The sequence below is a fragment of the Cydia splendana genome, chromosome 25 (genome assembly GCF_910591565.1).
Source record: "Cydia splendana chromosome 25, ilCydSple1.2, whole genome shotgun sequence".
Taxonomy (NCBI): domain Eukaryota; kingdom Metazoa; phylum Arthropoda; class Insecta; order Lepidoptera; family Tortricidae; genus Cydia; species Cydia splendana.
In genome coordinates, this window is record NC_085984.1 from 11,609,626 (window position 1) to 11,625,812 (window position 16,187).

Consider the following 16,187-nt stretch of genomic DNA (forward strand, 5'->3'; position numbering starts at 1 on the left):
TAAGCTTTAAAACTACACTGAGATTCAAAATTTTTGGATAAGATTTGTGAACAAACTATTGAAAAATGTGAAAAACTTAGGTCAAAAGACGAGGGATGTGAACTTTGAAGTTATTGAAAAAACTATAGGGGATACGAGGTTGACTAATATGACAAAATTAGATGGAAAAAATTTACTCTACTTGATAAAATAAAAATTTGAAAAATCTATTGGGCGGATACAGAAATATTAGTGAAAATGTAAATTGCCTGTAGCTTACTGGCAGGTGCAATTAAAAAGTGAAGAAAGTTCGATATTTTTATGTGAAGTCGTATAAGAATGTGTATTTTAAGAATATAATTATTTAGGAATACTGAAAAGAGATTTTTAGGAAAAGAAAAAATGTTGAAAAGAGGAAAGATGGCTGAGTTATTAATTTTTGAAAAAGTGAGATTTTGAAAAGTAGTAAAAATTAGAATATTTACGGAACTAGGGGGACTATAAAAGTAAGTAAGGTATCAAAAAATCGGGCTCATTGAGGATTAAATTTGTGCCAAAAATCAATAAATTCGGGTAGTATTTGGTCACTTTAAAAGAGCTTGGGTTAGGTTAGGTTAGGTTAGGTTAGGTTAGGTTAGGTTAGGTTCCACGGACCTGCTCGGGTGTCCGAGTGGGCGGGGAGGTGAACCCCGACGTGGCGCGTCCCCAGGTGGTGGATAGGGGTAAGCCCCGTCTCGTCATCGAGCCGGGGTAGGACGTAGTCCCGCGAACCAAACACCGGGGGGGAATTGGGGGGGCTTTCTGCCCGAGAATGGCTCTCCACGCGTCCCTCTGAATAAGCAGACGGCGCAGTGGATGAGCAGATGAGAATGTTATGTGGTGTCAATCGGGTCACTGTTTTGCGCGCGAGAGTCCGGGGGCTCTCCCCCCGTAGGCGCTGGAGGGGACTGGATGGGCCCCTGACGCGTCATGGATGTGTGTGGTAGCCAGTTTGGGGAGCCTTCTGCTCTTCTGACATTGCCTAGCTGTCTGGAAGGATTGTGCATTGGGCTTCTGTGAAACCCAATTGCAGATCCATCTCTCCGGGCGGGTCGGCGGTGTTAGCGGATCGGGAGGCTCACGCGTCGGATGCCGCGCGTATCTGTTGCGCGTCTGGGGGGGCTGTTGGCCTCCAATGGCGGCTGCGGGGGACATATTCCGGATCTTCGCCCGCGGAGCAGTTCCTTGGTTGATACCCTGAGGAGTGGCTGCGTAGCTATGCCAGTGTTCCCCAGGGCTATGCCGAATAGGGCTTCCCATATCGGACAGGCCGGGGATGAAGGGCCAGACTACCGAGATAAATGGCGGGTGGCTCCACGTGTCCCTCTGAATAGCAGACGGCACAGTGTGAGCCGCAAGGTCCCTGTTGGGACGCTGATGGGACCCATTAGGAATTCCCTCTGGCCGGGGGAGGAGTGGGAGTGGCTTCGGCTACTAAGCGCGGCGGATCCGTCTCGCAGTCTGCAGACGGACGTTGGCCTTGGCCATCGTCGGGCAACCCGTAACCCACACTGAGTGGGCCGGGGATTCCGCTCACTGAGAGGGAAATCACGTGGAAGAAAACCACTATAAAAATCACCCCAATCCCAAGGTGTGTCTGACGTGCCGACGGGATGCGTGGCTGGAGGGAGTCCAGTCACAAGCGTCAGGGAGGGGCATACCTCCTTAAAAATAGCAAACCAAAAATGAGTGGAAACGAAAATGGAGAACTACCCCAGGAGGTTCCAATCCTCCATGTCGCCACAGGACGGGCAAGCGCCCGTGCTGTGGCGCCATGCCGCCTTCCGTATTCTGGGGGGGCAAACCACTCTAGATTCCAAAACGACGACACTGGCAAATACTTCATGGACACCGATTTGCAGAGTAATTTGGTTTTGAGGCTGCAAGGAGGGGGTGATGGGGAGGATGGTGGTCCGGCAGAGGCGGAAGCTTCCACCAGGCCCCCCAAAGATGGGTTCCGGTCACTTCGGGATGCCCAGGGGCGCCTTGTGCGCCATGTTGAAGACGTGCCTCCGGGGACGGCGGTGGACTCTGCACGCTCTCCACCCGAACCAGCTAGAGTGCTTAGTGAGAGACGTAAAGCCGTAGTGCGACTGGAACGCATTACAGAAAGGGTCCCCTGTCTTGGCAGGGAGGAGTTCTTCTCCCCCAGGACAATAGATGCGGATGACCTCCCTGGGCACGGAGCATTTTTCTCTCCGATGCCAACCGATGGGGAAAACGCCGAATCCGACGCTTCGATAACTGCCCAATTGTCCGAGGGACGGAAGAGGCAGCGAAGCAGCGGCAGTGACACAGGAGCATCGCCGAGCGGCGAGGCTTCCGATCTCGCGGAGCGAGGAAAGTCCGCCTCGGGACCTTCCAAGCGAGGAAGAGGCCGCCGACCAACCACGGCACGCTATGCAGGGCTGACCAAGGAGAAGGCTGAGCTCCTGGAGCTGAAGCAACAGGAGCTCGAGCGGCAGGCCGAAGAGGACCTGAGGGCCGCGTCCAAAAAATTGACATTAAGACGGCTTGCCCGCCATCCGGAATCATTCGGGACGACAAGTGGGTCAGACGATGAAGACCGCACAGCCCTGGCCCTGAACCAGCAGGTACGTGATAGTCTGGGGCTTATTAAGGACGTGGCCACCAAGTCCAAAAACCTAAAGGGCACGTACCAGCGTATCCTGAAGGAGGCTATGGCTGCGATCCGGGAAGCAGTCGGCGAGTTGAGGGGCCGGACTGTCTCCGATGAGACGAGGAGGCTCGCCGCCGAAAACGCTCGCCTAAAGGCGGAAATGGCCGAGCTCCGTAAGGAGATGGGCGACCTGCGTGCTGGCCTTGGGCAGCGCCTCGAAGGGACGCGCCAAGAGACGGCGACACCACCTGCTCGGGAGCAAGGCGACTTGGAGCGCAACATCGTTGCCAAGGTGAGTGCCATGATGGGTGCAAGGTTAAGCGCCTTGGAGGAGAGACTGCTCCCACAGGAACCTAACCAGGCGTCGACTGCTCCCACACCTTCCAAAGCAGGAAGCTCTCCCCCCGGTCGCACCCCAGCTCCTACCAACCCATCGGGTGCGAAGCGGGCCGCGAAGAAGAAGAAAAAGAAGGAGGGGCCCAAAAAGCCTCCTACGAGTGTTCCTGGTCCCGCTTCCCAAGTCCAGCAGCCTCGGCTGCAGACACCAGTGCCAGCCTCTGAAGAGGGTTGGACGACTGTGGTCAAGCGGGGTAAAAACAAAAAGAAGACTTCCGCTGGAGCGGCGACGACTGCGAAGCCACAACAGCCGGCGGCACCGCGGAAAGCGCAAGAAGGGAAGGGTCGCAAGAAGGCCAAGGTGACACTGCGCGCCCCGCGTTCTGCGGCCGTAGTCCTCACCCTGCAGATGGGAGCAGAAGAGAGAGGCGTCACCTACGGAACGGTGATTACGGAGGCCAAGTCCAAAATCTCCCTAGACGGGCTCGGTATCACCGGTCTGAGGTTCCGTAGGGCAGTGACAGGGGCGGCAATCTTGGAGATCCCGGGCCCAGTCACCACCAGTGGCGACAAAGCAGACTCCCTTGCTGCCAAGCTGAGGGAGACGCTTAATGAGGCCGACGTCCGTATCGCTAGGCCGGTCAAATGCGCGGAGATGCGCATTTCCGGCCTGGATGACTCGGTCGCAGAAGAAGAGCTCGCCGCTGCCGTGGCGAAAGCTGGAGGGTGTGCCCTAGAGGCAGTGAATGTTGGCCGGATCTCCCGAACACCAACAGGCCTGGGTACAGCGTGGGTTCGCTGCCCCGTAGCAGCCGCCAAGAAAGTGGCTGAGGGGCGACTCCTCGTCGGCTGGGCTTCGGCAAACGTGCAGCTGCTGGAGTCCCGACCCCTGAGGTGCTACCGCTGCCTGGTGCCTGGCCATGTTAGGAAGGGGTGCACCTCAGAAATCGACCGCAGCGACCAATGTTACCGCTGCGGTCAATCCGGTCACCGGGCCAGGGACTGCACCGCCGCGCCCCACTGCACTCTGTGCGCTGCAGCGGACAAACCTGCCGACCACAGTGCCGGCAGCAGTACCTGCACAACGGGGGCTAAAGCCCCGAAACGCGCATCCCGGAAGGTGGCCGGCCAACCAGGCACCCCTGGAGCATCAACGCCTCCGGCTGCACAAGAGGGCCGATTAACAATGCGTCAAAATGACGACGTCAGTTAATCGGGTCCTCCAGGCGAACATAAACCACTGCGCCGGGGCTCAAGATCTCCTCCTGCAGTCCATGGCGCAATGGTCGATAGATGTCGCCGTGGTCGCCGAGCCGTACTATGTCCCTCCCAGCCACAACTGGGCTGCGGACCTGAACGGCTTAGTGGCCATTATAACAAAGGCAGGGGCAGCGGGCATACCGCCCCCTTCCACCTTGTCGAGAGGTCAAGGCTATGTGGCTGTCCTCTGGGGCGAAATCACCCTGATTGGGGTATATTTCTCCCCCAACCGAAGAGTCTCCGAGTTTGAAGCCTTCCTCGGCCAGCTAGCGGCTCTCGTCGGCCAGACCCAACCGCGCCAGGTAGTTGTCGCGGGTGATTTAAATGCCAAATCCAGGTCTTGGGGCTGTCCCGCAACAGATATTCGTGGAGATCTGTTAGAGGAGTGGGCGACGATGACCGGCATGTCGGTTCTGAATCGAGGGTCGGCCAGTACCTGCGTGCGCTGGCAGGGGGAGTCCATAGTGGACGTTACGTTCGCGACCCCGGCACTTGCGACCCGTGTCCGTGACTGGAGAGTGCTAGAGACGGTGGAGACACTATCAGACCATTTGTACATCCGGTTTGATGTCTCCACGTCCTCCGGAGACACTACAGACCCAGATCGTCGTCCGAATGGCCGTGCTGCGACTCCTTCCCCTCGCTGGGCACTGACCAGCCTAGATCGCGAAGCGGTAGAAATAGCGTCCCTCGTACAGGCCTGGTCAACATCTCCTGGGCCTGTGGAGGTCGAGGAAGAGGCAGCCTGGTTTCGTGAAGCTATGTCACAAATTTGTGACGCAGGCATGTCACGAGCCAAGCCACGGCCTCCGAAGCGTCAAGTGTACTGGTGGTCTCGAGAAATCGAAGAACTTCGATCCCGCTCCAACAGGGCGAGACGCCAGTACACACGGTCCCGCCGACGAAGGCAGACCCGAGACGTTGAAGAAGAGACGCGGCTGTACAACGCCTACAGAGAGGCAGTCAAGGCGTTGCAGCTCTCCATCTGCGAGGCGAAAGCGAGCGCCAGAGCGGAGCTTCTCGAGACGCTAAACCGAGATCCATGGGGGAGGCCGTACAAGGCGGTCAGGGGCAAACTGCGCCCCTGGGCCCCCCCCTTGACGGAGAGTCTCGAGCCTCGACTGCTGGAGGTGGTTGTTTCCAACTTGTTCCCGAACAGACCGGAACACCAGCCCCCAGCAATGGCACCTCCTCATCAGCTCGTAGGGTATGAGGTTGCGGAAGTCGGGGTGCCTCCGGTAACGGAGGCAGAGCTAGATGCAGCCGTGCTGAGGCTTAAAGCTAAAAACACGGCACCTGGTCCAGATGGGATCCCAGGACGCGTCCTGGCTCTGGCGCTGCGGGCCCTGGGGGAGAGATTCCGCGGGCTACTGGACGCCTGTCTGCAGTCCGGCCGATTTCCGACCATCTGGAAAACCGGCCGGCTCGTCCTCCTTAAAAAAGATGGGCGTCCCGCGGACTCTCCATCAGCCTACCGTCCGATCGTGTTGCTCGACGAGGCTGACAAGCTCTTCGAGCGTATCATCTGCTGTCGCCTCGTCGAGCACCTCCGGGGAGTGGGACCTGACTTGTCCGAACATCAGTTTGGATTCCGAGAGGGCAGGTCGACCGTAGATGCGGTCGCGCGCATCAAAGCCCTCTCGGATGAGGCGGTTGACCACGGTGGGGTTCTGCTAGCGGTGTCCTTGGATATCGCCAATGCCTTTAACACCCTGCCGTGGTCGTGCATTAGGGAGGCGCTGAAACACCACAGAGTGCCCCCCTATTTGTGCCAAATTGTCGGGGCCTACCTTTCGGAGCGGTGCGTGGAGTATCCGGTCCGGGCCGGCGGGCTAACAAGGTGGGAGACATCGTGCGGTGTTCCACAGGGCTCGGTCTTAGGGCCGCTCCTGTGGAACATTGGGTACGACTGGGTGCTGCGGGGGGAGCTTCTCCCGGGGTCAAGTGTGACTTGTTATGCAGATGACACGCTAGTCACGTCCCAGGGGACCTCGTACCGGGAAGCAGCACGCCTCGCCACCGTGACGGTAGCACAGGTGGTGAGGCGCATAACGATGCTGGGTCTGGAGGTGGCGCTGCACAAGTCCGAGGCGCTCTGCTTCCACGCTGCCCGAAAGGCGCCACCTGAAGGATCCAGCATCGTCGTTGGTGGCACTCGAATCAAGGTAGAGTCCAACATGAAATATCTTGGACTCGTCCTTGATTCCCGGTGGAGCTTCCGCGAGCACTTTGTCCGCCTGACCCCCCGACTAATGGCAGCATCGGCCGCACTGAAGAGGCTGATGCCCAACATCGGGGGGCCGGAGGTTGCGAGCCGCCGTCTGTATATGGGGGTGGTGCGATCGATGGCCCTGTACGGGGCGCCGATCTGGGCGGTGAATCTGGCGGCCCGAAATGTCGCCCTGCTGAGGAAGGCTCAGAGGGCGATGGCCATCAGTGTTGTACGCGGGTACCGCACAATCTCGTACGATGCGGCTTGCTTATTAGCGGGAACGCCTCCCTGGGATCTGGAGGCGGAGGCCCAAGCGTCTTTGTACGAGTGGCGCAGAGACCTCCGGCTGCAGGAGTACCATCCAGCGCCCAGGGAAGTAGAGGCGCAGAAGCTCCTCGTCCGGCAGTCCATCGTCCTCCAATGGGAGGAACAACTAGCTGGACGCGAGGAAGGACACAGGACTGTCGAGGCGGTCCGGCCGGTTCTACAAAACTGGATGGAGATAGAGCGGGGCTCGTTAACCTTCCGTTTGGTGCAGGTGCTCACGGGTCATGGCTGTTTCGGGAGCTACCTGCACCGGTTCGCAAGACGGGAGGTGACGGCCGAGTGCCACCAGTGCAGCCTGCAGTGTACCCTGGAGGAATGCCCAGCCTGGGCGGGGCAGCGCCGTGATCTCGTGGCAGTGGTGGGGGACGACCTCTCCTTGCCAGCCATAGTTAAGACTATGACCGCCGACGAGAGGTCGTGGAAAGCGGTTCTCTCCTTCTGCGAGGATGTAATGTCGCAGAAGGAGGCAGCGGAGAGGGAACGGGAGGCTGACCCAGCCTCGCACCCGATCCGACGCAAGCGTGCAGGGGCCCGGAGGAGAGCGTATGCCCATCTCCTTCCCCCCACCTAGCGAGGTCTGGGCAGCGGCGCGGGGGCGTCGCTGCCCATTACATAGGCCTCGCAGAGAAGGCGCGCGTGGTATGCCCACGCGCCTTCTGAGGAGGCAGGGGTAGAAGTTCCTCTCTAGCCCCCCCCAGAGAAGGACCCGCCGCATGTGGTAGTGGCGAGCGGCGCCGGCGTGGTCACGGTTGCGTACTTAAGAGAACCCGTGGCCACGCCCAATTGGCGGCGCGCAGGCATACCGTTGGTTTTTTAGTGGGTAGCGGCGCCTTTGCCGAGTCCCACATAACCCGCATTTCTCCCCCGGGTGTGTGGGCATGCATAAAGCATTTTTCCAACGAAAAAAAAAAAAAAAAAAAAAAAAAAAAAAAAAAGGTTAGGTTAGGTTAGGTTAGGTTAGGTTTTTTTTTTTTTTTTTTTTTTTTTTTTTTTTTTTTTTCTGTCGCCTCCGACGTGATCGGAGATTGTATCTAGCGGTTCTCATGCATACCAGTTCTCGCTTTTCATGCTTCTCGTACTTCCATTCAGCATACTTTTTCTTTCTTTCATTCATCTCTTTCGTTCCTGTTGTGGGTAGAGTCCCACCTATCGCCTAATTTCTTATTTAGGACAAATAAAAGGATACGACAGGGGGTTTTCTTTATTTGTTATCTTGTTATGTTGTCTATTTTACTATTACATTTTTCTTATTTATCTATTACAGTTTTACTTATGATTACTTTAATTTTCATCTTATGTTAACATTACAGACTATTACATTTTCTTATAATGAATTTACATTTTTATCTTATATTTAACATAACAGTTCGCTTTTATTTATACTTGTACTTTATGTGTTTAGATCTCATCAGTTTCATATTTTGCTCTAGTTTCTTAATGTTTGTCTATCTATTTTACATATGTTTTTCTTAAATATACTCAATATATTTTAAAAACATATATTTCTATCTAGTTTTGTTTCTTTGTACAACCTTCTTTACAATTTGCAGGCAGAATTCTAAGAAATTTTCCATCTCTGTGCTGTTCATAATATTTTGCAGGTTGGCGGCAGTTATGTCAAATTTGGTTTTTTGCTCTATTTCGAACCTTTCTTTGCCAAAAACTGGGCATTCGAACAATATATGCGGCACCGTTTCTTGTTTGTTACTATCGCAGATGCACGACGGGCTCTCCTTGCACTTGAATCGGTTCAAGTATTCGGAGAACCCACCGTGCCCCGTCATCAGTTGTGTTTTCAAATTTGTTGGTGTGAATTTCTTTGTCATCCTATATGCCTTTACTGCATCTGGGAAGAAAAGTTTTGTTATGGATGCCGTTTCGCCAGATTTGTACCTCTGGTTCCACTCGTCAAGCGTTGACATGCGAATGCTACGCTTGACGAACGAGACCGGACAGTGGTCGTAGTCCGGCTTTCGCTTGGAGCCTACAGCTGCTCCCTTCGCCAGCTCGTCAGCCCGCTCGTTGCCCTCTAACCCTGCATGAGCTTTAATCCAGTGTAGAGTAACTACTTTACCCTGGAGAGACATGGCTTTTAAATTCTCCCTGGCTTCTACTGCTAGGGGGTGAAGACAACTGTGGTTTTGTACTGTTTGGAGGGCCGCCATAGAGTCGCTGTAGATTCCAAACGATTTTTCGGCATATTTATTTGCTTCTCTTGTGGCTTTACAGAGAGCAAGTAGCTCTGCCTGGTAGACGGTGCAGTATTTTGACAGGGCAAGCTTGTGGGCTTTAGTTTCGGTTTCTCCCTTCCAAATAGAAAGTGAGGCCCCGACACCGCCCCCAATTTTGCTACCATCGGTGAATATTCGTACTTCGAATTCACTGTTCGAGTTCACATCATCTAGGTTTACCAGGCGAACCACTCCCAACTCTTCGCGCTCTGCGGGGTGGGGCATTTCTATTGCCGGTGCCATCCGTTCAATCTCCCTATCGTCAGGTATTGAGTCAGGTAAGTACTCGCCTCGCTTGGCTTCATACAATAGAGCCGCCTCTCGTACTCGGAGGTCTAGAGGGAGTATCCCTGCCAGAATCAGCGCTGAGTTCAGGGAGACAGTACGGTAGGCTTTGCAGATTTTCTGTGCCACTCCACGTTGCACTACTGCTAGCTGCTTTTGTATACCCAGTTTATTCGCAGCGTGCGCCCACACGCTAGCGGCATACAGCACTATCGGTTCTATAGTTGCCACATATATTATTTTGACTACTTCAGGATGAAGCCCCCATTCCGTCTTTGCAGCCCTCGACAGTTGCTTGTGCACTGCTATTGCCTTTCTGCAGACATTCGAGACGTGGCTGTTGAACGTCAGCTTGTCATCGATGGTTACTCCTAGTATTTTTAGTTCTTTTGTCATGGCTATGCTAGTCCCACCCATACTCAGTCGAGGGGTGTCATACTTAAGCCTCCGCGTGATTACCATGGCGTTTGTTTTGTGTGGTGCAAATCGAAGTTTATTTTTGACTCCCCACTCCTGAGCATGGCTGAGAGCAGCGTTTGCGCGCATTTCTATTTCTAGGGCAGTGTCCCCATCAATGACAAGCACGACGTCGTCCGCAAATGCCTGACAGTAGTATCCCTTGTGCTCGTAGCTTTTTAATAGTGGGTCCAGAAGCAAGTTCCAAAGGATGGGACCCGCTATCGACCCCTGCACGCATCCTTTGGTGGTGTCCAGGCTGTATTGCTCCCCGGCATATCTGACAGTCACCCTTCGGTTCGTGAGGTAACTATCAATTACGCGTCTTAGTTCGACTGGACAGTTTTCATCTGTCAGACGGGTCCTTATAGCCGGCCACCAAGCACCATCGAAGGCTCCCTCTATGTCGAGTGATATTAGTGTAATTATCTTCTTTTGGTGCAGTTTGCTTTTTATATATTTCATTAAGACATAAAGGGAGTCCTCGGTGCTGCGCTGTGGCATGAATCCGTACTGGTTGTGACTCATTCGAGGTAGTAGGTGGAATTTAAGCCTGGCCACCACCATCTTTTCGAAAACTTTACCCAGGATAGGTAGCAATCCTATTGGCCTATATGATTTAGGCTTCGTGTAATCTCCTTTACCGGGTTTACGGAGGACGACTACCGTTGCGGTTTTCCAGGCTTCAGGGAAATATCCTTGTTTAAGGCATTTGTTAAGTAGCGCCTTGAAGGCATGTGGGTCGACTTCTATGGCATGACGGCAAATGTCTGCAGTAAAACCTTCCTCCCCGGGGGCTTTCTTTGGGTTGAAAGAATCGTAGGCTCGTTTTAGTTCCATCATAGTGAAGGACGGTTCGCATGTTATACTTTCTTGCTCACCGTTGTTAGCAACGCTGGCTCTCTCCCTCACTGTGCGGTGGTAGATGTTGTCGCTGTCTGTACAGTCCTTTGGATAAAAAGTTTCCGCCAGCAAGCGCACCGAGCTTTTCGCATCAAGTACCACCCCGTCCCTCTCTAGCGGTGAGTCTTCTTCCCTACGTGCGGTTCTTCCAATCACCCGGTAGATACCTTCCCAGACCCCTTCCCTGCTTTGTTTGTGACAGAACTCTTTCCAGCTGTCCACCTGAGCTTTAGCAGCTGCCAGTTCATACTCCTCCTTGTGCTTTACATATTCTGCGACTACTATCGACCTCCGGACGGGGGCGGCACACCTTATCCTGCGTTTCTTGGTAGCGACCTCTTTCTTCATTTTTGCGAGTGTCTCGGACCACCATGGCAAGGTAAGTCGCTGTACTGTTTTCTTTTTGGGCATTGACGATTCACAGGCCTCATGTATTGCAGTATTGAATTCATGTACTGTTTTTTCTATTTGGGTATTATTGTCTATGTTTTCTATTTCGGATTTTTCGATTTTGTATTCTAGCAGCAATTGTTTGAGTTTCGCATGAAACTCAGACCAATTAGCTTTCTTGGTGTTAAATTTTCTTGTCGTCCTGTGCACCGTTATGCCAACTAGTTTTGTAAGCTTCACCTTGAATAAGATGCCATTGTGGTCCGAGCTTGTTAGTCCTTGATCTACTCTCCAATCGTCCACAAGGTCTAATATGTCAATGGAGCAGGCCGTCACATCCACGTAACTTGTAAGGTGTCTGTCGCCCCTGGTAGTGTCGAATGTTGGAGTGTCTCCCCTGTTTAAAATATGCAAGCCAAGCTCGTCTAGTGTGTTGGACAGCTGTTCGCCCCTGCCATCCACTACAGGGCTGCCCCACCAGGTGCTTTTTGCATTGAAGTCACCACCTATTATCCACCTTCGCGGTTCTAATTCTTTTGCTATTTTCTCTAGCTGCTCGAGGTGGGGCTCCATGGGTTGGTCAGGTTCGAGGTACAAGGAGACGAGTATAACTTCCCAGGCACTGGTTTGGACGCTCACCACTACTACATTGTCGGTGGTGAGTTTCGGGTATTGCGTTATCTTAATGTTGCCATCAAAGACGGCGATTGCAGCCTTAACTGGTCCCTCCCCCGCGCCTGTGCCCTGGAAGACCCGTACTCCATTGTAGCTTCTTGTTGTTTTTGCCCCCCCCACGTAGGGCTCCTGCAAAAGCGCGACAGCAATGCCTCGCTGTTTCGCCTCCGCATACAGCTCCTCAGTGGCAAGTTTTTTCCGCTGCAGGTTAGCTTGGACAAGCTGGTAATATATTGGGTTTCCTGGGACGCCTTTAGCAATATGCCACACTGGACCTTGCTATCTCGTCCCATCTCTTACGTGTCGGGCATACCAGGCTAAACGCGTTGTGCTCCGTGTCACTCATGTCTGCCTTTGAACAGTTCCGGCACTTCGGTGGCACTTTCGCGAGCCAATCGGCACACTCAGCACGCAGGTGGGGGCCGCCACAGTGACTGCATAAGTCCGCTGTTGCAGTGCAATATCGCTTGCCATGGCCGAAGCCCAGGCAGCGTGTGCACTGCACCAACGGCGTCTGATCTTCGACCTTTATACGCTGGAGGTCCACGTGGACAGTTCCCACCCCTGTCGCCCTTTGCCATATTATAGGAGAGACGCTAGCCACCACATGACAAGTGTGTGGGTTTCGCGTCCTCCTTCTATACTTGACCTCGACCCTGATTTCTCTGTCATCGAGGTCGCGGAAAATGCTCCTGTTCTGGTTCCTTAAGGCCCTCACTATGTCGTCATCAGAGTTTATAGTGAGGACGTTCCTAAGGATCAGAAGTGGGTCCTTATTCTCCGCGTCCTCAACCACGAGGTTTGCTCCCTCTCTGGTCAGCCTGTCCTTGATCTTGTCTCTCTCTTCTTTAGTTGCCAGTCCCATCACAACTTTCCTATCCTTCGCCTTTCTGACTCTTTCCACCGTAATCCACCCGTCCTTCGCGTCTACCGCTTTCCTAATCTTGTCGAGGACCTCGTCTCCCGTTTCAGTTTCATCCTTGGAGGTAACGACCACTGAGTGCAGGGTACCTCTTCTTAAGGTTGGTCCTGCACCAGGTGCCGAGTTTGGGGACGCCGCCGCTACGCTTGCGTATGTCGCTGTTGTCGCCATCCTCCCAAGGGTCTCCTTTTGGGTCTCCATCGAGGCCCTCAGCTCGTCCATTTTTCTGCCGTTCTCTTCTATGAGCTTGGTTTGCTCTTCCAGCTTTGTCAGAATGTTCTTAGGAAAGCATTGGTCCGGCTCCGGAGTGACTGTGAATGTGGTGTTTGCTGTGTTGGTCAGCTTTGGGGTTGTTGCTGAACTGAGTCGAGGCATCTCTAGGCGTTTTTTCTCGAGCTCCAAGTCCTTCACCAGCTTGTAGAGTTTTTCAATAATTTCTTTCACCGAGGCCTTCATTTCCTTTTTAATGTTGCCGGAAAGGTCTAATTGGTTTTTCGCTTTTTCCATTAGTCTCCTGGCCTCGGCGGTTTTTATGCAGGTAATTGGTGAAGTTTTTGCCTCTCCAACTTTCACTTGTACAACTCGTTGCCCTTGGGGGCTTGTCAATTTTGGGAGGTCTTTACCAGGGACCTCCAAGGCTTCCTTGGCCGGCGGGGGAGCCGCTGTGGGGCTCTGCCCTTGTTTTTGTTTTCCTGAGGCCTCCCATTCGCCGATGCTGCGCCTCACCTTCGATGGTTCGCCACCGTCGTTCGCCTGGTTTCCGGCCATTTTGACAGGGGTGCGGAATCCAAACATCTACTTCTTCTTTTTGCGGTGGTGGTGCCTTAGCCTTAGACGATCCTACAGAATTTTCGCGAACTGTATAAGTACGCTTTGCGAGAACCGCTTGTCTCCTTGTCTGGGCTCTCCCGACTTATCGTGAAGTTTGCCGCCTCTGTAAAGGGGAGGTGGCGCTCTGGCGATCGTATTCGCCGTCAGATTGTAAAGAGGGTTGTAAGAATGGAAAGGAACACAAATAAATATTTTCTAAAATGTAGAGTCAAATATTATTTTACAAGTGTAGAGTCGCAGACTCTACTATCAACTTAAAACTAATATAACTGTATATATAAACACAGCAATCGCTTAAATCTAAGAAATGACACTCACTTTGACCAAAAAATTTTTGAACTCTACCTAGAGCCGAATTTTTATGTCCAAAAGGTAGATCTCCCCGAGCCCTTTCTAACGATACCAAACACGGCTATCCTAGTCCCAGGAGTTCCCGAGCAGTGGCGCTGTAAAGTTTCTGGTATCGGTCTCCAAAACCGGTTTTAAATCTGGTATCTTGCTGTAACTCGGGAACCGATGGCCCAATTTTTCCGTGCTTGGGCTCGTTTTACTGTGCTCGACGAGCTCTATCCCCTGGGCTAACTTTCAGGACCGAAAATTTTTTGAAAATTTTTTGTCCTGAAAGTTCTGTAGAGATTCTGAAGTGTGAGTACCCACGCAGAGGAGCTCGTGCCTATATCCCTGCAAAAAACCCCGGTCCTCTACGACTTACCGTTTGGGAGATATCTTGGTTTGAACCTTTCCAAGATGGCGGCGAGAACTGTCAAAGTTCAACTTTGACCGCTGATATCTCCCGTTCCCGGGGTCGCAGAAAACCCAGATTTTGGGCTGGTATACTAAACTTAACCTAAACTGTCGGGTGAGACCACTTTCAGGCGTCAAAAATTTTCAGGAATTTTCGGACTTAAAAACGCCCGAAACTTCCTGAAAAGAATTGAAGGTGGTGGATGTGCCTGCTCTATCCTCCAGGGAAGAAACCGCGAGTCTCCAGGCCCCCGGGTTGCCGAGATATGGCAACTTGAAAAACGGCGAGATGGCCGCCGAGCTGTCAAACTTGATGTTTGAGGGCCGATATCTCGGGAACCAGTAGCCGGAGAGATTTCGGGCCTTCTTCCCTGCTATTTCCCTTATCCCCTCTGTCAATTAAAAGTGGTCCCAACACTTAGAAAATTTTTTCAAGATTTTCACCTGAAACCAGGAAAAGTTGGTTTCTGTCCTAAAAATAATACCTGAGGTGAAAATCCGACCTTTCTACGTCAAGCGGTTACCGAGAAATTACAATTTGAAATTTAATACCCGAAAAAACAAAATGGCGGTTTTTCGGTTTCCGGTCAATTCGAATGCTACGGGGTCCGCGTTTCCGCTTTCCCGGGGTGAAATACCTGTTCTATATCTAGTATAAGTGGGAAAAAACTATAATTATTATTAATTTAGGATTTATAGCCAAAAAATGGTTAAAAATGGATATCTACGGAACCGCTTGACATAAAAATACACAAAAAATTTTAAAATTTACAGAAAATACACAGCTATAATACACAATAATAATCCAATTTAGTCACGAACAAAAAATATACAAAATCAGTATTTTTCGAAATTTTTCGAAAACTCAAAATTTTTCTAACTTAAAATGTCCAAAAAATGTTCAAACTTAAAAGATGTAGTCTCCCAGCTAGCGCGCACAAGGTTTCACTTTAAAAAGTATATGGTCTGACTGAAGTTTCCGAGATATTTCTGGTCAAATTTCGAATTTTAAAAAGTCAATTTCTCAAAAAGTATAAGTCCAAAAATTTTAAAAATTGTACCGTAACACTTCAGGTGATGAGCCGCTTCTTGGTGTGTCGTCAAATTTTGCCGCACGCCTCTGGATCGCTGACCACGCCACCACGTGGTACTTGTTTTTTTGATGATTGTGCCTCGACGGTGCGTCTCCCAGATGTCGCTGAAGTGTCGTCGTGTAGAGCTCGTCAAGGCGCTTCTGACGACGTATCGCACGTGTGGGTTGCAGCGACCAGGCGCGCCGCAGACAGCGTTTTGTGGTTTATAACCTCTAAATTTGAGGTTTTCGGCCAATTCTCCTTCGCACTGTGATCCGTGGGTTAAGCACTTATTTGCACTGTATAGGTCTTGCAATTACACGTACACCAACACCACTTTCACTGCGATAGGTCTAAAATTGCCACTTCCACGAATTTTTTCCTGCGGAGCTTTGCGGAAACGCTGTTGCTTCGACGCTGGGGGGTGCGTGACTGGTTAGGTTAGGTTAGGTTAGGTTAGGTTAGGTTAGGTTAGGTTAGGTTAGGTTAGGTTAGGTTAGGTTAGGTTAGGTTAGGTTAGGTTAGGTTAGGTTAGGTTAGGTTAGGTTAGGTTAGGTTAGGTTAGGTTAGGTTAGGTTAGGTTAGGTTAGGTTAGGTTAGGTTAGGTTAGGTTAGGTTAGGTTAGGTTAGGTTAGGTTAGGTTAGGTTAGGTTAGGTTAGGTTAGGTTAGGTTAGGTTAGGTTAGGTTAGGTTAGGTTAGGTTAGGTTAGGTTAGGTTAGGTTAGGTTAGGTTAGGTTAGGTTAGGTTAGGTTAGGTTAGGTTAGGTTAGGTTAGGTTAGGTTAGGTTAGGTTAGGTTAGGTTAGGTTAGGTTAGGTTAGGTTAGGTTAGGTTAGGTTAGGTTAGGTTAGGTTAGGTTAGGTTAGGTTAGGTTAGGTTAGGTTAGGTTAGGTTAGGTTAGGTTA

At 51.8% G+C, this 16,187-nt stretch overlaps 1 long non-coding RNA gene across 1 annotated transcript in view; it reads left to right on the top strand.

Moving 5' to 3' along the window:
* Window positions 1-526: 526 nt before the first annotated feature.
* Window positions 527-16,187, top strand: part of LOC134802916 (uncharacterized) — a 21,430-nt gene continuing 5,769 nt past the window's right edge. The window contains exon 1 of the long non-coding RNA XR_010145904.1: window positions 527-587. This is a non-coding gene — a long non-coding RNA (uncharacterized LOC134802916). The remainder of the gene's footprint in view (window positions 588-16,187) is intronic.